This window comes from Prionailurus viverrinus, chromosome C2 (genome assembly GCF_022837055.1).
Source record: "Prionailurus viverrinus isolate Anna chromosome C2, UM_Priviv_1.0, whole genome shotgun sequence".
Taxonomy (NCBI): Eukaryota; Metazoa; Chordata; class Mammalia; order Carnivora; family Felidae; genus Prionailurus; species Prionailurus viverrinus.
In genome coordinates this window covers 87,711,243-87,737,886 of record NC_062569.1, presented here as the reverse complement: position 1 = coordinate 87,737,886, position 26,644 = coordinate 87,711,243, and the positions used below count along the sequence as shown (strand labels likewise).

Below are 26,644 nucleotides of genomic sequence, written 5' to 3'. Positions count from 1 at the left end.
TGTTTTTGCCTTAAATCCTCAAGTTAAGCAAAAAGGAAGAACCCACTGTTGGTAGCAAGTAAGAAAAAGTACAAAAATCTTCAAGACTAATCAAAACTTAAAAACTTTTTACAGCCTTTTTTTTTCAAAATTTTTAAGTAATCTCTACACCCAATGTGGGGCTTGAACTCACAACCCCAAGACCAAGGGTCACATGCTCCACCGACTGAACCACCCAGGCACCCCTATGATAACTCTTTCTTTCTTTCTTTCTTTCTTTCTTTCTTTCTTTCTTAATATGAAATTTATTGTCAAATTGGTTTCCATACAACACCCAGTGCTCATCCCAAAAGGTGCCCTCCTCAATACCCATCACCCACCCTCCCCTCCCTCCCACCCCCCATCAACCCTCAGTTTGTTCTCAGTTTTTAAGAGTCTCTTATACTTTAGCTCTCTCCCTCTCTAACCTCTTTTTTTTTCTTCCCCTCCCCCATGGACTTCTGTTAAGTTTCTCAAGATCCATATAAGAGTGAAAACATATGGTATCTGTCTTTCCCTGTATGACTTATTTCACTTAGCATAACACTCTCCAGTTCCATCCCTGTTGCTACAAAAGGCCATATTTCATTCTTTCTCATTGCCACGTAGTATTCCATTGTGTATATAAACCACAATTTCTTTTTTTTTTTTAATTTTTTTTTTCAACGTTTATTTATTTTTGGGACAGAGAGAGACAGAGCATGAACGGGGGAGGGGCAGAAAGAGAGGGAGACACAGAATCGGAAACAGGCTCCAGGCTCTGAGCCATCAGCCCAGAGCCTGACGCGGGGCTCGAACTCACGGACCGCGAGATCATGACCTGGCTGAAGTCGGACGCTTAACCGACTGCGCCACCCAGGCGCCCCAATAAACCACAATTTTTTTTTTTTAATTTTTTTTTTCAACGTTTATTTATTTTTGGGACAGAGACAGAGCATGAACGGGGGAGGGGCAGAGAGAGAGGGAGACACAGAATCGGAAACAGGCTCCAGGCTCTGAGCCATCAGCCCAGAGCCCGACGCGGGGCTCGAACTCACGGACCGAGAGATCGTGACCTGGCTGAAGTCGGACGCTTAACCGACTGCGCCACCCAGGCGCCCCTAAACCACAATTTCTTTATCCATTCGTCAGTTGATGGACATTTAGGCTCTTTCCATAATTTGGCTATTGCTGAGAGTGCTGCTATAAACATTGGGGTACAAGTGCCCCTATGCATCATCACTCCTGTATCCCTTGGGTAAATTCCTAGCAGTGCTACTGCTGGGTCATAGGGTAGGTCTATTTTTAATTTTTTGAGGAACCTCCACACTGTTTTCCAGAGTGGCTGCACCAGTTTGCATTCCCACCAAAAGTGCAAGAGGGTTCCTATTTCTCCACATCCTCTCCAGCATCTATAGTCTCCTGATCTGTTCATTTTAGCCACTCTGACTGGCGTGAGGTGATATCTGAGTGTGGTTTTGATTTTTATTTCCCTAATGAGGAGTGACGTTGAGCATCTTTTCATGTATGATAACATTCTTAATGTCTATCTATAAGGAATTCTGATGCACCCATCTCATGCATACTATACAGCTGTTTATTATACAACTATTTAAAAGAACAAGGTAGAGCTGTAAGCACTGAGACCAAATCACATCCAAGATAGAGTCAGTCAAACAAGCAAGCTGCAACGTGGCTGCCTTTGGGAGGGCAGGAAGTAGGGACAGTGGGAACTGACTGGAAAGGGGCATGAGGAAACCTGGGGGATGGAATACATAGGGTATTATCAATAATGATTAACTTTTAGGGAGTGGGCCAAGGTAGGAAAGAGGGAAAGAGAAGTTTTTCATTTTATAGCTTTCTGTAGTATTTGAGATATTTTCTTCCTCTATGCAAGTGCCTTTTTTATTTTTTTCATGATGAAACCTTTATAATAGGTGACTTTATAATAAAAGGAATTTTTCATATTGGATGAGAAAGAACTCCCATAACCACCTCTGTTCTACAAATTCATATATAATGGACTATCAGCTTTGAGTTTATCTAGAGTGCCAATGGTAGGCTTATGGTAAACCAGTTGTTTGGACCTAATGACCCAATCGTGGCCCATTGATCTTAACCATGCTTATACCTAACCTTTGAAGCATACAGCCACATAAAGGATTTAGTTGTTCACAAACACCTACTTGTGAAAAAGTAGAGGATCATTGCAGGATCTTAAGAAAAATCTCTGGACCATAGCATATCCCTGTGGAGAAAGATAAGTAACAAAATAGAATGTGAACAAGAACCCAAGGCTTACCACACCACACCAGATTCATTTCAAAGGAACTGAGTTTGGGAATCCCCAGTGGCCCACAGAACCCATATAAACATATATATACTCATGTGAAAACAATCAATCAGGAAGCTAACAAATATGCAGTATTCTCCTTAACAGTAAATTCCTAATTAATGATTCAAGACTTTAGCAATCTGTAATTTCTTTCTTTCTTTCTTTCTTTTTTTTTTTTTATTTTTACTATACAAGACCTACTTCTAGATAGGCCCACAGTAAATATTCAATAAAATCTTGCAAAAACTCAACTGAAAGAAGTAAGCCCGGTTTGTGTAGTTCCTATGTGAGTTTAGAGAGCACGCACACAATGTCTGTAACTTCGTATATGCTACATTACGCTGAAAAAACAAAACAAAACAACACACACACACACACACACACACATACAAAAGACCTCTAGTTTGTTTAAAGACATAAGCATGAGGGGCTCCTGGGTGGCTGAGTCAGTTGATTCTCTGACTTTGACTCAGGTCATGATCTCAGTTCATGAGTTCAAGCTCCACATCGGGCTTTGTGCTGACAGCTCAGAGCCTGGAGCCTGCTTCTGATTCTGTGTCTCCCTCTCTCTTTGCCCCTCCCCTGCTCATGCTCTCTCACTCTGTCTCAAAAATAAATAAACATTGAAAAAAAATCTTTAAGGTATAAACATGAAAGCCCAAACTATAAAACAATATAGAAAACCATCTTTATGACTTTGGAATAGGAAATGATTTTTTTTAATACTCTATGGAAAGGGAAAATCATACAGGAAAATAATGATAAATTCTATTCCATTAAAATTAAGAATTTGTTTTTATGAAAAGATTCCATAAATAAAGCAAAAAACAAGCTATAAACATATCGCTAAAATACATAACCAAGAACTTATTTGTATATAAGATCTGTCATAATTTGTAACGCATTAGATCATTTATATGTGTCATAGATACTATTTTGAGGACATATTTTACAGTAAAAAAAAAAAATCACAAAAGACATAATGCAGACTTGGAGCTGGAGTGAACCTGACTCTGGGACTAAGTTCCTGAATCTCCTCAACCTCAGTTTTGTCATGTTCTACATGACCTCAATAGTCCCTTCCTTGTAGGGCTCCCAGTTTTATTTATTTATTTTCCTAGAGCTTTAAATGGCACTATGTATAGAGCAGCTGACACACAGCAAGAGTGCAACAAATGGTTAATGATTACAACTATAAATAAATAATAGAGTCAGAGCAGGATCAGAATCAAATTCAGCTCCTGATCTAAAACAGGCTTGGCCCCAGAACACATGGCTGGGGTTAAGTGGCCTTGACTGTGGAGGGCAGGGGGAAGCAGGTACTGACAGATGGAACGTGTCCACTAGGCTGCCTCTTAGGTAGCCAATGACGTCCGCTCCCAAGTTGTATCTCCTGTTCTTCCCGCTGACTGACTCTGAGGCCAGAGCCATGTGCTCCAGACGACATTCCCCACAATGAGTCTCTGGAGAGAGCTGTCAGCTGGGCCAGGCCTGGATGGGGGGGGGGGGGGGGGGGCGGGGGGTGAGGGGGCTGGATTCTGAGGGTGGGCACCAGCAAGAATACTTGGGGTAGATAGTCACCTTACATTTTTAAATAGAAGAATCCGACATAAAGCTCACAAGGCCCTGACTCAGCTGCGCTGGAACCAGGAACTCTTACTCTAAACAGGTTTAGCTTCTGAGAGAAATTCCCCCAAACTCTTGGCCCATTCTTAAATTGTCTGTTTTGTTTATACACTTCAAACTGTCAAGTAAGAGAATGCAAACATAAAAAAACAAAGGACTAAAACGAGGGAAAAAAGAAAGAAAGAAGGAATGGCGTGAGTGATGCTTGTTTCAATCCTGATGCCACAGACAATCAGGGCCAGGTCAGCCAAGAAAGCCCGGGGCTCCAGAATCAGAAATGCCCCTCCCTGCTGGGACTGCGGAGCCAGGAGTCCCCTCCTCTGGGCCCTTATAATAGAAAGCTGGGTGTTCGGTGGCTGGATTGGATGGAGAGGGTACCCTGGGGAGGCTGGAGCAAGTGACGCCCACGAAATGAGCGGCCAGCTCCGTTCACACCATAAATAAGCCCGTTCTTATCTGATCCTGTGTATTTTTTATTCCAAAGGATACTATGACCCTTTCATTCTAGGGCTTTTTGAGGGATCATTTGTTTGTACAATGAGAGCTTAGGTCAAGGGAATTTGGTTCCTCTCCAAATCACTGAGAGAAAAATGTGCTTATTGTAAATAGCCCAAGCAACTGGCCCAGAGGGTACAGGCCATGCAGTCCTAGTGCCCCAGAAGACACGGTCCTTAGGGGGGACAGTGGCCCCATCCACACTGTCCCATGCTCCACAGTCAAGGGCACAGAGAATTGGGTAGAGTAAGCAGAACCCGGGAGTGGGAGCCACTCTGGATCTGCTGGGCTGTAGCTAGGCAGGAGGCTTTTTCTGGAACTAAGGGAGGCTCAGAGCTGACACTTAAGTGAATGCTCTTCCTCTCTTGTGCCCTTGCAAACCTCACTCTGCCACACTGACCCCAACTAGGCACCCCTGGACAGAGCATGGTCAGGCATGTGCAAGGGAGAAGAGGCCTCCAGACCAGGCCTCCCAGAATGGCAGCTAGTCAGCAAGCTCAGGAGGCCAGAAGGTGAAGAAAGGAGAGGGCCAGTTTCTCAAAATCCACATGGCAAATGACTTACAGGGCCGCTTTGGGGGGATTTCATGAGAGGAAGTTGACCCACAGAGGCATGGTTTGGTAACTTCTTTCCTGTAAGCCGCGGCTAACGTTTTGCTACTCTTCCAGTCTTTATCCAAACCACAAAGCATTGCCTTCTATGCCCGGGAAGAATTCACTGTACCAGGAGACTACATTGCAATGCCATTCCCAGCGTGAACATGTCTTTTTATTTTAGATCTTTACTTATCTCCCTGCCAGGTCATGAAAGTATGACCTGAAGAATTATCTTCACACTCCAGAGACCTGTTCCTGGTTTATAACCAACGGAGCACCAAGTCATGCCCCAAAGACAGAACAATAGGTTATACATTCAAATGGACATTTTGGGGAGGTATAAGCAAAACCTGAACTTTCATTAGATGCAGAGAGAGAGGGAGAGAGAATCCCAAGGAGGTCCGCACCACCAGGGCAGAGCCAGACACAGAGCTGGATCCCATGAACTGTGAGATCACGACCTGAGCAGAAGAGTCCGACACTTAACTGACTGAGCGAGCCACCCAAGCGCCCTTCAGTGTGTAATTTTAAATCATCTAGTAGCCACATATAAAAAACAAGAAACAGGCTAAATTGATTGTAATAAAGTCTACCATTTCACCCAACATATCCAAAATATTATAATGTCAACACGTATCCACATAATATTAATGAGATATCTTACATTCTTCTTGTCATGCAAAGTTTCAATATCTTGTATATATTTTACACCTGGAGCGCATCTCGTTCAGAGCAGCCATGTCTCAAGTGTTCACAGCCTCAGGTGGCTAGTGGTAACTATATTGGACAGTACAGGTTTAAAACATCGAATCTGAATTTTACAGCTTAGCCTCCTAGGCCCTTTCTAACTGGATCCCCACTTACTGAATCAGGTGTATTTATGTTACTTCTGAACAGAGAAAAGGCATCTTAGAGAACTTCCCTCCTTTTACAACTAATCCCTTGTCAGCCCAGACATGGAAACTGACCTGCTTGAGGTCACACAAATATTTGGTGGCAACACCAAAAATTTCCTGACTCCTGGAGTAAGTGGAACTACCTGAACCAATTAAATACAGTCATTTATTTAAAAATGCTACTGGATAGAATTAATGAATGAATGGGCCCCTCTCTGCCTTGCTGAGGGTTTTAGTTGACCCCAACTTCTCAGAATTAGTCACCCCCACAGCCAGTCCCATGACTGTCTCAGTGCCAGGGTGGGCTGACCTTTAGATGGCCGTTAGGAGAAAGTGCCTTGAGCTCTGCGTGACCTAGGGATTTCAGGAGGGTCATTTCTGGTCACAGCCAGAGGTTCTACAGAAGATGCACCACACTTCCCTGTTCCAGGCAAATTCAAGGCATGGCCAGGGTCTCCCATGTGCCCCCACCTGTTGGACTCAAACCAGAGAAAGGGAAACAAAAGTCACATCCAGACAGACTTGCAGAAAGCAGTAGTCAGGCTGGACAGGCTCTGGGGCCAGGCCTCCCTAGCAGGCAGGCGGGAGACATAAAACAGCAGCTCCAGGAGCATCTGGTCTCAAGATCGGGAGGGCCAGAAGATTCTGGTTGCAATGGGGCCAAACCCCTCCACTTAGAGATGCCTTCAGTGCTCATTCCAGGGGCCTGTCTCGGGGCTCCTCAAACTTCAATGCTCACCTGAATCCCCTGAGGATCTTTTGCTAAAATGAAGATTCTGCCTCAGCAGGCTAAGGGTCGGGCCTTGAATTCAGCCTTCCTAACCATCTCCCAGGTGACAGTTACTGTTGGTTCAGGGACCACACTTAACAGCAAAGGCCTACCGCACCTACCTGCAGGTGGCCCGGTCAGGCTGGATACATCTGGCCCACTTCTCCCTTCCGAGATTTATGGGACAAGGTGCAACCACTGCCCTCGGCCCTTACACCGACTTATTTAACCCTCACAACAGCGTTATGAGCTGGTGACTCTTATTATATTCCTCATGTATGGGTGAGGAAACCAAAGCACAGAGAGAGCAGAGGACAGGCTTGCAGCTGGTAAGTGATGAAACGGATCTGAGGCCAGCCGGCCTGGTCAGCCCCGGCACCTTAGGGCCATGTAACTCGGCAGGCTTAAAACACTCTGAGACCGCTGTAAGTGGGCAGCAAAGGGGTGCCAAATATGTCTGTGGTCTCATAGCAGAAGCCTCTCAAACAGTGAGGAACTCTCCCAAGTTTGTTTCAGAATACATGGAGGCCATCCCCTCACCAGCCTTGGCCCACAAAACACTTTTTATCTTCAAACAACTTCAAAGCTTGTTTGTTGTTTTGTTTTGTTTTTTAAAGAAAAGTTTAGTTTCTTAGGAATTCTGAAGGAGTATTAAAAGTAATCAGCGTGGGCTTAAGGAATTTTATCTTTAACTTCCTCACTCTGGGAGACAGGCCCTATTAATATGCTTCAAACGTGGATCTGTCTTCTCTTTGTTTGAGGGGAGGCTGGGCCGTGTCATCCTGTTGGGCCCAGTTTTCTCGTTTGTTCTTTGTTTGATCCATGACCATTTATAGTTATGACTGGAGGTGAGAATGGTGGAGCTGAGCGCTAGTCCAAGGACCAGGCTAACTGGGTTCCAGTCCTGCTGTACCTCCAGGTGGCTGTGTGGCCTATTGGCTCCCACCCCTTCTTCAGGCTCAGTTTCCTCATTTGTGCCATGAAGGGGACTGGCCAGGCTCTGAAGTGCCACAGCACATAGCATGTTCTTTTTGAGGGTTCCCAATCTTTATAAGGACTTTCCCAGCAGCTGCTGTGAATCACACAGATTTTCTGTGTGACTAACTGTTCTTACCATCAGGGTGACTAGTTCCTACCAAACAAGCAGTCCCTAGATAAGCCCCAAAACAAAGGTGAGAAGTTCTTTGGTAAAAAAGTCTCAATACTGAGGGGCACCTGGCTGGCTCCGTCGGTTAAGCATCTGACCTTGGCTCAGGTCATGATCTCACAGTTTCTGAATTTGAGCCCCACATCGGGCTCCATGCTGGTGATGGTCTGCTTGGGATTCTCTCTCTCTCCTTCTCTCTGCCCCTTCCCTGCATACTCACTCTCTCTCAAAAATAAATAAATAAATGTTACACTGGGTGCTGTATGGAAACCAATTTGACAATAAATTTCATATATTGAAAAAAAATAAAATAAAATAAATAAATAAATGTTAAAAATTTTTTTTTTTAAAGTCTCAGTACTGATCCTGGCTCCCTCTCTGTATTCTTGGTCCCTTTGACTCATTCCCAACACTCATCCTTCCTCGTGGATATTTGGTAACCTGTTGACTTCCTCCAGTTCCCACTTCTGGCCCTGGCCTAAGCCCCACACTGGCTCCCTATTGCCTGCTCAACCAAATCCACATTTATCCTGGGTCTAGGGCCCCTTGTGTTCTGCTTACGTTCTTCCAGATGTGTTCTCACCTCTCAGCCCTCTGTGAGTGACCGCTTTACCCTGCATCTTCCTTCTTACCTCCAAGCCTTTTTCACGTTCATGGCATGCCCTGCCTTCCCCTGCCTGCCTAGCAAACTCCTACTCATTCTTTTCTTTTTTCTTTTGTTTTCTTTTCTTTTTTTGAGGGAGAGAGAGAGAGAGAACTGTGAGATCATGACCTGAGCTGAAATCAAGAATTAGACACTTAACCAGTTGAACCACCCAGGGGCCCCTCCTACCTATCCTTGAAGACCTTCCTCAATGATGTTTTCTAAGAAGCTTTTTATGATCCATTGGGAAAAACAAGTCCGTTTCCACTGCATCTCATGCTGACCACAATGAGCTTTCAATTCATCTATTTGTATGCATTTGGCTGCAAGTAACAGAACATCTGACTAATAGTGGCTTCAACAATAGAAACATTTCATCATTTCACACAACTGATGGTGGACTCTTCAGGATTGGTTCAGTAGCTCAACTCTGTCCTCCAGGATCTAGGCTCCTTCCATTCTGTCGTCTTCAGCATGTTGGGTATGTCTTGCCTCATGGCCACAAAACAGTGGCTGTAGCTCCAGGCATCACATCATCGCACCTCAGCATCCAAGAAGGAAGAATGGGGGGGGGGGGTAGGATAAAATGGGCCTTTTACTCCTCCACTTGCTCTTGGCCTCCCGATGGTTGTTCTTTCCTACCCCTGCTTCTTGCACTCCATCAGATGCTCCAGTTTTAACTACTCAACCTGACCAGGCACACTTAAATATCTATACCAAGACCTGACCCCTTCAAGTACCTCAGCTCAAAGACCTCTTTTGTCATTTAAAAAAAAAAAAATCACTCCCACAGTCTGAAAATCATGAAAGGTTTTGACTGGACACTTATTCCCTTTTGAATAGCTCTGTTGTACGTGTGGCTTTTACTGTGAGCCACCTCAAATAGGTTTTGGAAGTAGGTGTGGTATAAATAATAAATACGTGAATGAATATCTGGAAGTGTGGCTGTTTTTATTTAGTCTTGGGAGAATGTGGTTATCTCTGCGATAAGTCCCTCTAGCTAAGAGTAAACAGGATGGCTTAGCCCCTGTCTAGAAGCTAAAAGCTGCCAGCTGATGTAGGGGATAGGGCCAGTGGTGAGTGGAGGTGGGGGCTGTTTGGGACTTGAGCTTGCTTTTTGGTGCAGCCTCTTGGATGCATGATGTGAATTTTGGGGAGAGATGAAGTCTGAGGCCTCATCACTGACTTCATAGTAACTGCGTGTGTGATATAAGGATCCTTCTCTCTGAGCCTCAGTTTCCCAAGCATGTGACAGCTTGGGCCAGATGGTCTCAAAAAGCCCTTCTAACTTGGCTGATCTATATGTATGTGAAGTACTTCCCGGAGGGGTGGAACTATGCATTAGGGGGTAGTAGGAACAGGCAATGGGGTCCCTGACCACTTCTCTCAACCACCGTGGCCTTGGCTTCCCCCAAGAGCTGGGAAGAGGGTTCACTGTCCCCCTGCCTGTCTTAGAAGGATGGGGTTCCTAGTCTTGAGGCTGTTCTCTTCTCGACAGAAGGCTCAACAACAGATCCCTGCTACTCCTACTCTGTGCTCTCAACTTAGGGATCGCCCCTTCCAGCCTCAACCAAGACAGGGCAGGCAGGGAGGGCGGGAAAGAGCACCACGTGCAAATTCTGGGGACAGTGGACATCTCTCAGGTGCTTGAGCAAGTCAGTAAGATGGACACTATCATTGCTGTCTCCATTTTATAGCTGAGGAAATCAAGGCTCAAAGAGAATATTCATTTTCTGTTGTTGCACAAATTTAGCAGCTCAAAACCACATAAATGCATTATCTCAACTTTCTGTAGGTCAGATGTCAGGGCACAGCATGGCTCAGCTGGTTCTCTGCTTCAGGTTTCACAATGCTGAAATCAGCTGCCCGCAGGGCCGTGTTCCTTTCTGGAGGTGAGAGGCCTGAGAAAATTGAAACTTAAAAGCTTAAGTTATGGGAAACTGAAACCTAACCAAGCTTAACCAGCTTGTTCCGCTTCTGTACAATTGCTTGGCATGCCCATGTATTCCTGATCAATCATTATTGCCTGGCACATCCGTATATTCTTGATCAACCATTGTTACTTGGCACATCCGTGTACTCCTGATCAATCATTGTTGCTTGGCACATCCGTGTATTCCTGATCAATCATTGTCATACCCGTACCCCCGGTTGTGGTCTGACCTAAAGGCAGGAACCAATCGAATACTGTTAAGTGTCCAACTTTAAACACCAACCAATCGCAGCTCTGTAACTGTGGAAAATTCCTGATTTCCCCATGACTTGTTTGTACCTGTCTATAAAAGGGGTGTAAAAACCTCTCTCAGGGCCTCTTGGCGTCACCGGCAACGGGGGCGCAGAGGTCCAGGTTCGAACATGCAATACATGACCCTTGCTGCTTAGCTTTGACTCTGGACTCTGGTGGTTTGTTTTGGGGGGTCTCTTAGACTCTGGGCGTTTCAGAGGCTTTGAAGATGAATCTGCATCCAAGCCCATGCCAGTAGTTGGCAGAAGTGAGTTCAATGCAGTGTAGGATGAGGTACCAGTGTCCCTGCCGGCTGTCAGCTGGGGGTCATTCTCGGCTTCTGGAGGCTGCCTACATCCCTTGGTCTGTGGCTCCCTTCCTCCATCTTCAAAGCCAGCAATGGTGGTTGGGTTCTTTTCACATTTCAAATCTCTCAGACCTCCCTTGGACCTCATTTTTCTTCTTTCTTCAGCCAGAGAAAGTGTCCTGCTTTTGAGGGCTCATGTGATTAGACTGGGCCTACCAGGATGATCCAGGACAATGTCTCCATCTCAAGGCCTACAACCTTAATCCCATTAGCAAAATCACCTTGCCAAGTAACGTTATGCATTCACAATTCTGGGGATTAGGGCATGGGTCTAAGATCATTACTCTTCCTACTACAGGAGTTTCCAAAGCTATCACTCAGCTAGTCATTGGCAGAGGTGGAACCCGAACTCACATCTTGTATCTACAAAACATGTACTTTTCCCACCACATCTGAGCTGTCTCAAGAACTTTTAAATGTTTATTTATTTTGAGAGAGAGCACAAGCGGGGGAGGTGCGGGGGGGGGGGGTGTGGCAGGGAAGACAGAAGATCGAAAGCAGGCGCAGAGTCCCGATGCAGGGCTGGAACTCACGAACCAAGAGATCACTATCTGCACCGAAGTGGGACCCTGAACCGCTCAACCCTCAATCAACTGAGTCATTCAAGCGCCCCTCAGGGTCTTTTAGAGCATCATTTAATTCATCCCATTTCTTTCAGGTAATTCACACCCAACTGGGCCCACAAAGGAAAGTATCACCAGACAGAATGATTCTGTGGGCCCTCCACCTGCTGGACTCTGCCAGCTCCCTCCTTCCTGGGATGGTCTAGGAAGTTCTTGAGATCAAACCTAATTGGTCCAAGATGGAGGCTGAAGAAGCCGAGGGCATCTCTGCTCATTTACTTTGAAGTCTCCTGGACGGGCTCACATATAGACGTGCAGTGTGCACACGTAAGACACTTCCTCCCCACTACAGACTGGGCAGAGTGAGAGAGTGAGCTGGAGATTCCAAAACAAACTGGAACTCAGACTGTGGTGAACATTTTCCACCCTATTTCTGCCTCTGGCTCCAGGTAAAAGTACATTTATTTTTCCCCATCAGTAATTTCCTCCTAGAAACAGAATTCTAAATACCTTTTGTTCATTCATTCAATGCCTATACTTGTGTACCTGCTTTGTGCGAGGCACGATTATACACACGCAAGATCTACCAGTGAACAAAACGGACAGAGATCCCTGCTCTCCTGGAACCTACACTCTGGGTGGTGGAGGCTGGACACTAAAAAAATAAATAAGCTTATTATTTAGACTGCTCGAAGGTGATAGAGCTATTGGAAAAAGAGCATAGAGCAGAATGACGGGTATGGGTGGGAATGCAGACCGCAGTATTAAACACGGGCACAATGTGGGCGTCACCGATGAGGGGAGGTTTGAACAAAGACTTTAGGTGAGAGAGGTGGCCAAATGGATACCCGAGGTGAGGGCATTCCAAGTAGAGGGGACCGATGTGCAAAGGCCCTGAGGGAGAAGCATGCCTAATGTATGGGAGGAACAGTAAAGAGCCCAGTGGAGCCCCGTAAGATGGCTTTGTAAGGAATGGATTTAACTTTGAGTAAAGAAGGAAACTACTGTGAGGTTTCTGAACAATGGAACGTCTTGTAAAAAGAGTTTGCATTTCCATGGAGTGCTGATGCAGGGAGTCAGTTAGAAAGTAAAGGTTTGTGGGGACGCTTGGGTGGCTCACTCGGTTAAGCATTTGATTTCGGTTCGGGTCATGATCTCAGTTCATGAGCTCGAGTCCCGCATTGGACTCTCTGCTGTCAGCACAGAACCCGCTTCGGATCCTCTGTCTCCCTTTCTCTCTGCCCCTCCCCTGCTTGTGCTAGCTCTCTCTCTCTCAAAAATAAATAAACATTAAAAAAAAAAATTGAGAGAGTAAAGGTGTGGGGACTGTGATGATAAACCCGAGACAGATGGCTGGGCCAGAGTAGAGGTTTTATGCTTTGCATAGTGTAGCCTCGGGAAAAGGGAAGAGGAGGAAGGTGAGCCCTGGCCTCAGGCTAGCTCAGTGGTCTAAGGGGATAGGTTGCTGGGCCTGTGTAGACTTGGCTGGCGGGGCCCACCTAGGGCCCTGTGTCAGCTTGCATGTTCTGGCAGTACCCGATTACCTCAAGCAGCCTGGACGGAGAGGGCAGAGATGGAGACTCTCCAGGGTCTCACAATCTGAGCGAGCCAGGTAAATGGCCCAGTATCCAGGCCGGGAAGTCAGAGAATCAGCAACCAGCCAAGCCGTGTGAGGGGGGGCCCTCTAGCTTTTCCCATGTGGGTTACCAGCCAGAAAGCCAAGCTACAATCACAATTGTCTTGTTGAAACTGTGAGGGGGATCCCACAGAACCAGACCCGGATGGTGGGAATGGTGAGGTGCCTGTTATATGAAATGAAGGATATGGCGGTATTAGTGGTGCTCCTTTGTGCAGGGTGCCGTCTTGGTTGTGTTAAGACACAAGAAAACATGGTCATGGGGGATTTTATGGTCTTAAGCCCAACTCTGTGCCCCTCCACATGTTGTTCCCCAAGAGAATTCAGTCCACTGTTGAGACAGTCTTGCTCCTTGAGGGTTCTCAGGACAGAGTGCACCATGGGGAAGAGATGTCCCCATCTCTCCTGGGCAGATAATCCAGTCAGCCATCATCAGTGTGGGCCAAGCCCTGCCCGGGGAGCTGGGCCTAAGGAATGAGGCTGGGAAGACTTCCTCTAGGGTCTCTGGGGAGACTACACTCTTGACGGTAACTGAAGAGATCAGGATCCCGGGGGGCGGGACATGGGATGATGCCACCTATGCCCATGTATGCAAACTGAAGTATAGAAGAAAAATGAACTACAAAAATATTTCAGGGGTGCAGGTTTATCGGTCATATTTTTCTTCCTCATATGTACATTTTTATTTTTACTTATTTATTTTTTAAGGGCAGAAAAACTTTTGTTATCTTTTTTACATTTATTTATTTATTTATTTATTTATTTATTTATTTTATTTATTTATAATCTCTACACCCGACATGAGGCTTGAACTCATGACTCTTAAGATCAACAGTTGCATGCGCCAGCCAGGCGCCCCAATCATTTTTGTATCTTTCAAGTATTTTATAATCAGAGAAAAACAATGAAAATATTGGATTTGTAATTATAGTGGCAGAAAACCTAACCTATATAAGGAAGAACTCCCCGGAAGGGGACTGACAGGAATGGGGTCCCCAGGGAAGAGGCTCTGCCACCCCTTTGTCCCAGGGAGGGTCAGACCCCCCCAGTGCCTAGAATGGCTGGCACTTGCTGGGAGGCCTGGGGCAGAGCTGTTGACCTCCACTCCATGCTGCTACCCTCGGACATCCCTGTGGTCCTGAAATCAATTTTGCACTTCTAATCCCATTATCCATACACCTGGCAGGCTATGCCTTGAGTGTACTGAACGAACGCTAAGCTGATTAGAGTTAGTTGACTGGGTTTCAATACCTGCTCTGTTTGGGGAAGATTTTATTTCCTCTGTGGACACACAGGAACTGAGGTTCCTTCCCTGGGGATATTGTTCCCTGGGAATCCCATGTGCTTTTCCCTTTAGTCAACTCACACCCGTCTGGTCACACTGCCAACCCCCATCTCTGGAGGACAGTCCAGATCTTATTTATTCTTATTTTCTTCTCATTTTTATTATCCAAGAAAGTTATACTTAATGTAGAATGTTTTTCAAAAATAAGCAATAAAAGGACACAAATCATCTGCAGGCCCACTGATCAGAGATAACCAGTATAGTCAAAATGAGGGGTGCCTGGATGGCTCAGTCGGTTGGTTGAGCGTCTTGATTTCAGCTCAGGTCATGATCTTGTGGTTCGTGGGTCCGAGCCCCACATGGGGCTCTGCACTGACAGCATGGAGCCTGCTTGGGATTCTCTCTCTCCATTTCTCTCTGCCCCTCCACTGCTCGAGTTCTCGTTCTCGTTCTCTCTCTCTCTCTCTCTTTCTCTCTCACTCTCAAAATAAATAAATAAACTTTATTTTTAAAATCTTTAAAAAAATAATCAAAATGAAATAATACCAAACGTACTGTTTGGAAATGTGGTTTTTTCATGAAATATATATCTTGAGTATCTTTTCAAATCTATAAATATGTACATTTACACGTGCATTTTAATGAGTACACAGTCGTTATGAACCATTCCCCTGTGCATGGACAGGCTTTCTTAGCTTTTGTCCTTAACAACAATGCTTGTACTCACCTTTGCCTTCACTTGTCATGATTAGCTTAGGCCAAATTAGAGAAGATAAACTACTAGTCAGAAGGGAATGTAGTCGCTTTAAGTATGCCTCTTTAAAACCGGTAGAACCTAAGTGTTGGCTCAGAGGCTCCCTCCAGCCGGGACCCCGAGTCTGGTTTCTCTGCACAGTCAGGGTCGCGCCCAGGATCTCTGCCTCTAAACCCTGTGACTGTTGTCCCATTGCCCTAGACACATCTCTTCTGGGTTTAAAGGGTCTTAAAAGTGTTTGTGATCTTTTACCAAACAAGTACATTCCACTCCCTTTCTCAAACTGTCCCAGATGCAATTTCTCTGCCCCCTTCTCCTCCTTTTGAAATAATTCCCTTGGCTCCCTGTTCTGCTCGGCTGTGCAAGTGTCTGCTCCCACAGTGCCTACAACACTTTCATTCATTCAGGTGATTCAGCAAACAGTAAACCTTCATGAAGCACTTACTCTGTGCTAAGTCCTGGGAAATACAGAGGTGAATGAGGAAAGTCTGTCCTCATGGAACTTACAAATACTTAAAGACTATCAGACAGTGATTAAATTATCTGAAGAAACAACAGGGTAATAAGAGAGTGACTGGCTGTGGAGAGATGCTTTAGATAACATGGCCCAGTGCATCCTCACTTAGGAGGTGACATTTGAATGAAGAGCATAGTTCACTACACTTCTCTCTTGATATGTCTTCCTCCCTCTGTTAAATGGAGAACATGTATTGTTTTTGTACCCCCACACCCCAGCCACTCCCCGGAGACCATGTGTTGTTATCACAGGACAGAACAATGTCGCCCAGCAGCCCAGCACATAGGTTAAGAACAGAGGCTTGCAGTTGGCATCTACCCACTCTGCAACCTTGAGCAAGTTATCCAAATCTCTATGAGTCAGGTTTGTTTGTTTGTTTTAGGTTCATTTATTTATTTTGAGGGGTGGGGAGGAGCAAATTGAGGGAGAGAGAGAATCCCAAGCAGGCTCCCCACCGTCAACATGGAGCCTGATGCGGGTCTCAGACTCATGAACCATGAGATCGTGACCTGAGCCGAAATCAAGAGTCAGACACTTAACTGAATGAGCCATCCAGGTGCCCCTATGAGTCAGTTTTTAAGTCTAGAAAATGGAGATAATAGCACCGGCCTCACTGACTTGTGAGGATTATGTTGAGATAAAGCATATAAGAGCTTGACAGGAAAGCAGGCTCAGCAAAGGGGAGCAGCCAGCCTGGCTGTTCCTGCGGAGCCCCAGGCACCAATGACTGGGTGAAACAGAATTTACACCCGCCATCAGGATTTTCCCGGAGTGTGGGGCCAGAGGGCCAGGCAGGAGGTGGAGGTTTGGGCAAGACTGCAGGAGAGGGAGAAGACGGCATGTGGCTATATTTTCCACATTCTTACCCACATCCTGACTTCTCTTTAAAAAGAACTGTTGTACAAACAATATAGAGACATTAAAGGAAATTTTAAAGGAAAAGTAAACACCTATGATCTCAGCATTCTAAGCCTAAAATTGTTATTTTCTTTCTGCCTAGTTCTTCCTGTTTGGCTAAATGCACACATACCTGATATCGCCTCACTTCTGGTGATCTATGTCATATTTTGCAGGTCACTTAACATTTTTAAAATAAATGCTCCTTCATTATCCTACTGTAGTCTTCATACACAGAATTTTTAATGGCAGCCCGATCTTCCATCAGGTTGTTGAAGCTATATTTAGTTATTCATTTTCTTTTCTTTCTTTTTGTTTAACTTTATTTTTAAGTAATCTCTACACCCAGAGTGGGGTTCAGACTCACAACCCTGAGATCTCCCCTGAGATCAAGAGTCATAAGTGCCACTGACCGAGCCAGCCAGGTGGCCCTAGTCATTCATTTTCTTAATGCTGGATCTTTAGTTTGCTTCTTCTTTTTTTGTTTTTAATTTTTAAATTTTTTTCTTTTTTTAAGAGAGAGAGACAGAGTGTGAGTGGGGGAGTGGCAGAGAGAGAGGGAGACACAGAATCTGAAGCAACTCCAGGCTCTCAGCTGTCAGCACAGAGCTTGATGCAGGGTTTGAACCCACAAACTGTGAGATCATGACCTAAGCTGAAGTTGGAAGCTTAACTGACTGAGCCACCCAGGTGCCCTTAGTTTGCTTCTTTTTGCTGTTAAAAATAAATAGATATTTGTTTATAGACTTTTTTTTTTTTTTTTTTTTTTTTTTAGAGAGAGAGAGAGCTAGTGGGGGAGAGGGGCAGCAGGACAGGGAGAGAGAGAATCTTAAGCAGGCTTCATGGTCAGCACAGAGCCCGACGTGGGGCTCGATTCCATCACCCTGAGATCATGACCCAAGCTGAATTCAAGAGTCAGAAGCTCAACCAACTGAGCCACTCAGGCGCCCGTGTTTATAGCCTTTTAATGCTTTATGGCTATATTGCTCCCCAGTGAAACAATTTACACTTTGTTAGCAGTATGTAAGCATGTTCTCACCAACTCTGCAGAGAGCTTTTGTGGTTGGGTTAATACGACTGAATCTTGTTAGCTTAATCTGGTATGGCGTGGTATTTATTTACAATTGGAGTTCCCCTTGAATGAAATTTAGTTCATATTTTTTGCTCATAATCAGTCTTGATTAGCTATTTATGAACCTAATCTTTTGTCTTATTTGCTGCAAACTTTTTCTCCAGTCTGTAATATTTTCTCTTTTAAAATTACATTTTTAATAAAATTATAAAAGCAATACATGCTCATGGTAGAAAATCTGAGAAACAGTATTAAAATAAATGTCATCACTTAGTTCATTTATTTATTTTTGAGAGAGAGAGAGAGCGCGCGCACATGCAGGAGGAGCAGACAGAAAGGGAAAGAAAGAGGGAAAGAGAGATCATGTACACAGGAGGACCAGAGAGAAATGGAGAGAGAGAGGGAGGGAAAGAGAGAGGGAGAGAGAGAGGGAGAGAGAGAGAGAGAGAGAGAGAGAGAGAGAGAATATCCCAAACAGGCTCCACACTGTTAGTGCAGAGCCTGACATGGGGCTAGAACCCATGAACCAAAGCCCTCCACATAATTCTAATGAGCAGGTTTAGGGACCACCCCATTGGTGTGTTTCATTCCTCATTACATACCCAGAACGTACCACGTTGCCTGGCAAATTGTACGTGCTTAATAAATACATAACAAAGGCACTGAAGAACAAGTGTTTTAAAGTCTTTGTACACGTGCACAGAAGTCAGTGCCACCTGTTTGGATTTTCACAACCACTTTGTGAGGCAGGCAACACAGTGGATTGTCCCTGTTTCTCAGAGGCTGAGAGGTGAAGGGACTTCCCCAAGGTCACAGATGGAGGGACCAGAGACTTAGGGTGAGGGGCACATTTTAGGGAGAGGAGAAAGGAAGTCCAATCCCGGGGAGCAGAGGCAAGGGGGGAAAAGAGGAAAAACAAAGAAGAGAAGGGACCAGCAAAGAAGCAGCAGGGGAAGGTTAGAGGAGCCTTGAAGATATAGAAATGGAACAAGACATCAAAAACATAACAAAACAAAACAAAAAACAGAAAAGCAAGACTCTGATGCAGGGACAGATGGAGACCAGACAGGATTATGAAGAGGTGGGGCCAGAGCCACTTTCTCATGGTGGGTGAGTGGAGGACAGGGGGGCTGGAGGTTGGAGGGAATCAGAGGGAGACAGAGTAGGTCTAGAGAAAAGAGCTCGGAGGATATGAGGCCACAGAACCTGTTTCTGGGGAACAGGCATGTGCCACTGGTCCCTGAGTGTGATGTTTCCCTTCAGGTCAAAGCGCTTGGTCCCAATGTCACCATGGAAAACACATCCTTCTGATGACTGTGGCCTCTGCCCCCTGGCCTCCTCCTCTAGGACTGTGTGTTTAGGCAGCTGCACTGCATTTTTAGAACAATTTTTAACTTGTAGGCTGTACCTGTGGAACCAGAATGTCTGGTCAAGACCAGTTACATAACACCCTCAGCCCTTCTGGTGCCAAGGGCAGCAGCAGCCAGACCTGGCCCCACGCAGGTGTGGGCTAGGCCTAGTCAGAGGGGGCAGGGGGTAAAAGGAACGGGTTCCCCTTCCCACCTGGAGGACTGAGCCCCCACTTCTGGAGCCAGAAAACTACGTGAGACAGGACCTAGCCTGAGTCTTCTATCCAGGACCCCTAAGAATGTAGCTTTGTACTGGTCTAAGGCTTCCTGAAGGATTCAGGCTAGACCTAAGAAAGAATTTCGCTATTGGGATTGGCAAAATATGAACATGTTACACAGAAGTTTCTTCAGTACCTATTTAAAGGATTATCTGTAATGAATAGTCAAGCCCAGAGCAGAGGGGTAAACTCTGTGACTTCTGGAAGACTGTCCCACCAATAGTTCATGGTGTTCTGGGTAGATCCCAGGCCAGGACACCCCGGTGTCAATACCTAACTATGCTCAACTGAGAACAAGGCCAAACTTCAAAAAAAGGTTTGAAGAATAAAGATGAGGAGCTAAGTTCACTGCGGCCCTACAGCTCCCCAGGGCAGGCCTGAGCAGAGGGAAGAAGGGGATGCAGTCAGCCATCAGGATGGCTGGAATGCATCTTATCCACAGAACCCAGAGAGGTGGGTGGGAGATAGAATCCCAGAAGCCAGCACAGACTATGCAAAGCAGCTGGCTCAGCCTCCTCATTTTATAGACAGAAGACTGAGAAGTGACTCACTTGCCCACAGTCACGTAGAGAAGGGGAAGATGATGAGGCTGATAGATCAGTGACAGCTAGTTCAAGGCCTGAAGGTCTTTCACGAACTTCAGGAGGACGAAGGTGAGCCTAACTCTGACGGCTGCTGGAGTGGGCTTGAGGGAGGATTTGAGAAGCCCCTGTATGCCAAGCCCTGGGTCTGGAGCCGAGCTTTAGCTACAGCCTACAGATAAGGGAGGCCTCTAAGAAGTATGGAGGAAGAATGGCTAACAGGACTCAGACGTGGACCTCCCAGGGCCAAACAAGGGACCCAAAGGGGTGGCGGGCGTCTCCACCCCCACCATTCTTCCCAGGCTCGCAAGGTTACTGCCCAACCCTGCCAACCCCCCAGGAGCAAAGCCCAGCCTGCTCACCACTTGCCTAGCCATTAAATAGGCATCCATGGAGCCCACTTTGGGCTGTGTAGCCCCTCCCTCCCTTCCATTCATGTGGCTCACAGGCTGGATCCCTTGCCACGGACACCGTAAAAGCCTCCTTGGTCACGTTCACCTCGCTCCAAGTCACCCCCACATTCACCTGGACACCCACCACAGCCCCCTCACTGGTCCTCTGCCTCCTACTTTTGCTCCTGCTGTCCTCCTCCACTTAGCCAGCAGCCAGGGATTGCAAAAACACAATCTAGACATCTCACTCCCCTAAAAGCTAGGCGTGGCTCCCCAGAGCCTTCAAGATAAAGCACCGACTCTTTAGGAGAGAACACAAGTCCTTCAGGAGCGGGTCTTTCCCATCCCAGCCTTGCATCTTACCCTCTGCTCTAGGCTCTGCTGTGTTGCTTCCAGAACCCACCAAAACTTTTCACACATCTGGCTTTTGCACGCACTTGGCCTGGGAGGCTCTTATACCTTCTGGTGCACCTCGGATATCTCCCACTCATCTTTCAAGTCTCCATCCAAAGCTACTGCTTCTGGGAAGCTCTCCTTGATCTCCTCAGGCAAAGGCTGGCATTTCTTCTCTTGAGCTCCTGCACAGCCCACACTTGCCTCTCCCAGTATTCACCACATTATGTGCTAATTACCCCTTTGCCTATTGTGGCAGGCAGCCTCTAGTTGGATGGCTCCCATGATCCCTGCCTCTTGGTATCTCTCCTGTGTCACGCCCTCCCCTTGAGTGTGGGCTGGGCTCAGTAACTTCCTTCCAACAACAAGAATAGGGCAGAAGTGAAGGGATATTGCTTCTGAGATTGGTTACAAAATGACTGTCTGTGGCTTCTGACTTGGCTGCCGCCCCCCCCCCCCACCCCAACCCAGAGCCCTCACTCTGGAGGAAGCAAATTGTCACTTGGAGTAGTTCCATGGAGGGGCCCGTGTGGCAGGGAACAGAGGTCCCTAGCCAATAGTCACTAAGGACTTGAGGTGAGTCCACTGCCGTGTGAATGAGCCAGAAGCAGATTCTTCCTCAATCAGGTCTCTGAGGTGACTGTAGTGCCTGTTGATACTTGGTTGGCTTTGTTGAGTTAGAGGCATCTGGCTAAGCTGTCCCCAGGTTCCTGACCCATAGAAACTGACATAACAAATAGTTGTTGTTTTAAGCTTCTAACTTTTGGGGAAATTTGATAACCAATAAATATCTTCTCCACTGGCCTTAGATCTCCTTGGGGACTGACTTATTCATCTCTGGATCTGCTAGGGCAACTCACTGGGGACAATGAAAAGAACCTACAAGTTTTGAGGATGCCAAAAAAATTTACTTAAAAAATAAATTAAATAAAGGTTACATAAGAACGGTTCCTGAATCAGAATGACATCAGCCTTCTCAACAGCAACTCTGGAAGTTAGAACACAATGGAACCAGATCTTCAAAATTCTAAGGAAAATGATATCCAATCCACAGCAATCGAGTGTGAGTGTGAAACATTTTCAGAAGATATCTCAGAAGTTTACCTTCTGCGCACCCATCCACTGTCTCAGGAAGCTACTCAAGGGTGTGCTCTGCCCAAACAACAGTGTAAACCAAGAAAGAAGAAGGAATGGGATTCAGGAGCTGAGAGCCAATAAAGCGAGGAGGAGGGACTGTCTAGCTGATGGTGAAGGAAGAGCCCCGGACAACAGCAGTGGCCAAGGCCTGGAGGGTGACTAGTCCAGGCCACAGCAGATCAGAAGGCAGATGAAGTGATGGGTCTGTTCTGGAAGCAGCAACTGAGAGAACAGCTGACGTAATGAGCATATTGCCTAGAGATTTACACACAAATGGGGGGATGATTGAGGTTGGATTAATAATGGACATACGGAACACTAAGCAAATGAAAAAGATAAGGTAATTATTAACTCCAGCAAAAACAAAATGTTGTACAGGAAAAAGTCATCATAGTATACTACATAAGCTGTGACTAGAGTTTACAAGGCCAAAAATATAAACAGTGAATGCTGATCTAAAGAAAATTACAACATAACTCATTTAGGAGGAAGGGGGGGATGGGAAGTGTGTTGTGCGATGGGGGCAGGGAGAGCAAAATGAACTACGTCCTAATCTTCGATAGTGATAAGTAGATAGACAAGGAATTAGCTGAAAAAGTTGAAAGTGGCTCTGAGGAGTTGGAAATGGGGTCTAAGTTGCAAGAGACAACTGTTTTTTCTTTTTTTGTTTTTTTAAATGTTTATTTTTGAGACAGAGACAGAAAGTATGAGCAGGGGAGGGGCAGAGAGGAGAGAGAGAGAGAGAAAGGATAGAGGATCCAAAACAGGCTCTGTGCTGAAAGCAGAAAGCTCGACACGAGGCTCGAACTCAGGAAACGAGATCATGACCTGAGCCGAAGTTGACGCTTAACTGACTGAGCCACCTAGCCGCCTGGAGACAACTGTTTTTCATAACAAGTCTTACAGAACTATTTAACTCGTTAAACTACATCTAAGTATAATGCTTTTAAAAGGTAAACCTAAGGGGCACCTGGGTGGCGCAGTCGGTTAAGCGTCCGACTTCAGCCAGGTCACGATCTCGCGGTCTGTGAGTTCAAGCCCCGAGTCGGGCTCTGGGCTGATGGCTCAGAGCCTGGAGCCTGTTTCCGATTCTGTGTCTCCCTCTCTCTCTGCCCCTCCCCTGTTCACTCTCTGTCCCAAAAATAAATAAACATTGAAAAAAAAAATTTTTTTAATAAATAAATAAAAGGTAAACCTAAAAGTCTACCACAATTTCTACATACAGACGATTTTCAATAAGTCTCAATCTTTACTATTCCCTCTGTATGATGTCTTCATCAGCCCACTATACTTGCAGGTAGGTATGTATTAGGACGCTTGACCACAAATGACAAAGCCTCAACTCAAACTGGTGAACAGCTATTGTGTCCTGTCACAAATGGGCTTTAGTCTTGGCTGGATCCAGCGTTCACACGGCATCAGCAGAGATCTTTCTGTCTCCATTTCTTGGCTCTTATTTCTGTGTCGACTTCATTCTCAAGCAGGCTCTTCTCACACCTTGGCAAGCTCGTCTCCAGCACCTCCAGGTTTCTAACCTACCAGCTTTGTGATCCTAACGGATGGAGACGGTCTCTGCCTGGTAGGTGCAAAAAACCACCTGGGATAGACACTCATTGATCTACTTGGGTCACATGCCCATCCCTGGACAGACTGCTACAGCCAAAGAGATAGAGCACTGGGATTGGCTAAGCCTGAGTCACATACCCACGCCTAGACCCATGGACAAAGTGCGGGTGAAATGGTCTCACAAAGGTTATCTGGATGCTGTTACTAGAAAAAGAGAGGCTAGATGCTGCAAAACCAACAGTTGTGCTCTCGCCTGAAGACAGACACTGCTGCTTGCCTTCATCAGCAGAGGAGCTGCTGGTTAGGAACCTCCTAGAACACTAAATAACTGGCCCATTCCTTCTGCTTCACAGAGCTGTTAAATTTTTAAGACATGTCCCGCATTCTCACATCTTCTTGTGTCTAGGGAAACAACCTAGGTCCTCTGATTTTCCTTGCTTGACAGTTTCTTTTTTTTATTTGTCTGTTTATTTTTGAGAGAGAGTGAGAGAGCGAGAGGGGGAAGGGCAGAAAGAGAAGGACGCCCAGAATCCCAAGCAGGTTCCAGACTCCGAGCTGTCAGCACAGAGCCCAACGTGGGACTTGAACACATGAACCTCGAGATCATGACCTGAGCTGAAGTTGGAGGCTTAACCGATTGATCCACCCAGGTGCCCCTGTGTGACGGTTTCTAGACTCCTCACCTTCCCAGCTCTCTTTCCCCGGATGCTGAGTAAAACATGGTACCCAGAGTTGAATGAAGCTCCAGATGTGGCCTGACCAGCCCAAATGCCCATGGGTTGCTTGTCTCATTTCTCCTGGTCAGTGGAGCACCTGAAGGTGCATTAGCTTTTTTTTAGTGACTGCAGTGCATTGTTCGCTCACATTCAGCTTCCACCAACACCTTTCTTTATATAAGCTGTCATTACGCCAGGAGTTCCTCATTCTGCATTCATGCAGTTGGTTCTTTGAACCTAAATAAAGGAATTTGTCTTTGCTAAATTTCAACTTATAAAATTTGGCCCATTATTGCAGCTGGTTGAGGTGTTTTGAATATGGATCCTGTCTTCAGTATAAGCATCTTTCCAGGTTTTGCATAATCCACCTATTTGATTGGTAGACATACTCTTTATTTTCATCCAAGAGGATAATAAGATAAATTTGGGTCAAGGATAAAGCCCTCTGTCCTACTGCCCAAGTCCACATGCTATCCTGTGGTGATGCAATCAGCTATGGAGCAACCAAGTTGTTTTAGCTTCCCAGGGTTTCCAGAACCATTACCACAAACTGGTGGCTTAAACCAACAGACATTCATTCCCTCACAGTTCTGGAGGCTAGAGGTCCTAAGGTGAAGTGTCAGGAGGGCCACGTTCCCTCCAAGGACTCTGGAGAAGAACCCTTCCTCGCCTCTTCTTAGCCTTTCTTGGTGGTCAGCAATCCTTGACATCCCTTGACTTTAGCTGCATCTCTCCATCTCTGCCTCCACCTTCACATGGCATTCTTCCCTCTGTGTGTGTTTTCTATGTGTTTCTATGTCCAGATTTCCCTCTTCTTAAACGGATACCAGTCATTGGACTTAGCCGGCACCCTGATCCAGTATGAGTTCATCCTAACTAGATTATATCTGCAAAGACTCTATTTCCAAATGAGGTCACATTCACAGGTACCAGGGGTGAGGACTTCCAACATATCTTTTTAGGGGACACAATTCAACCTACTACACAACTGGTATCAGATTTCATCTCCCTTATCTCTTTCTTGACCTCTAAGCTCTGTAGAGCATCTCTATCGGAAGCTTTGCTGCAATCCAGACAGCCATGGGATTCCATGTACCCTAACCACATAAATCAGTCAACTTGATCTACTAACACAGTCTAGAGTGCTGGTTGCCACCTGGAGCTGTATGTGGCTGCCCTGTCCCTTTCTACTTTTCAGAGATTCTGATAGACTCTCCCCCTGGGGGAGGCCAGAATCTCCTGAGGGTGGTGGGGACGGGGTAGTTAGAGGAGGGAAGCCATAGAGGGGCATGGTTAAGAGTTTGGACTTTGGAATGAGACAGACCTACGACTTTGGGCTAGCTTACTCAATCTCTCTTGCATCCCATTTTCTTCACCTGTAAAATGTGAGTGATAAAACTTACCATAATGACATCCCAGGATAGAAGTGGCTATTGCCATTGTTGCTGCTGCTGCTGCTCCTGTGAGCTGCTTGGGAATCTGGGTGAATGTAGATCTGAATCCAGATCTTCAGTGTCCCCCGAGGCATGTTCCTTAATGCAGCTAAACCCTTTTCAGGCTTCCACATCTGTAAAATTGAGAAACCTGACTCTCAGGCTGCTGTGAACTCTGTGTATACCCAGCATAGAGCCTGGGGCACAAAGCAGCTTAAATGTTTGCTTCTTCTCCTTCCCTTCTTCTCCTATAAACAAGGAAAGTAATGTTAGTCTGGCATGACCTATTCTCAGGAAACTCAGGGTGGCTCCTTTATAATCGCTGTTTTCTCTGTCTTCGGAGAGACACCCTGGATTTAATTTTGAGCCTGATTTTATGAAGACTCTAAATTGTTTTTAAAAACAAATGCTAACTCTATATTTCTCCAGCAGGCCACTTAGTTCATTAGGAAGCCCTCTTGAGTCACTATGTTTATTTTTATGCTTATTTTGCCCAGGCAGTAAGTGAAGGCAGGGGTTAATAATGGCCCCGTTGCCATGTAGTAACGAGGGATGATAGGAATGGAGAAGGGTTTTGATCCACACTTTCAAACTCCAAGTCGTATGCTTTGCCTTTACACACAAAAAATTAGATTTTTAAAAATAAGCCTGGGGCCCCTAGGTGGCTCAACTGGTTAAGCATCTGACTTCAGCTCAGGTCATGATCTCACAATTTGTGAGTTTGAGCCCTGCATCGCGCTCTGTGTTGACAGCTCAGAGCCTGGAGCCTGGAGCCTGGAGCCTGCTTTGGCTCTGTGTCTCCCTCTCATTTTGGCCCTCCCCTGCTCATGCTCTCTTTCTCTCTCCAAAGTAATAAAATAAAAAATACATAAATAAAAATAAGTTCAATTACATATGTAAATTAATTTCCTTAAAAAAAAATCAGAACAGGGACTTAGCTGGTTAAGTGTTCAACTCTTGGTTTCAGCTTAGGTCATGAT

The 26,644-nt window shown here is 45.8% G+C and overlaps 1 protein-coding gene across 1 annotated transcript in view; it reads right to left on the bottom strand.

The window, feature by feature from the left end:
- Window positions 1-25,924, bottom strand: part of TFRC (transferrin receptor) — a 77,217-nt gene extending 51,293 nt beyond the window's left edge. The window contains exons 1-2 of the mRNA XM_047874163.1: window positions 25,635-25,924; window positions 2,184-2,245 (exon numbers count right to left, since the gene is read on the bottom strand). The gene's annotated coding sequence lies outside the window, so the exon portion shown is untranslated. The remainder of the gene's footprint in view (window positions 1-2,183; window positions 2,246-25,634) is intronic.
- Window positions 25,925-26,644: the final 720 nt, after the last annotated feature.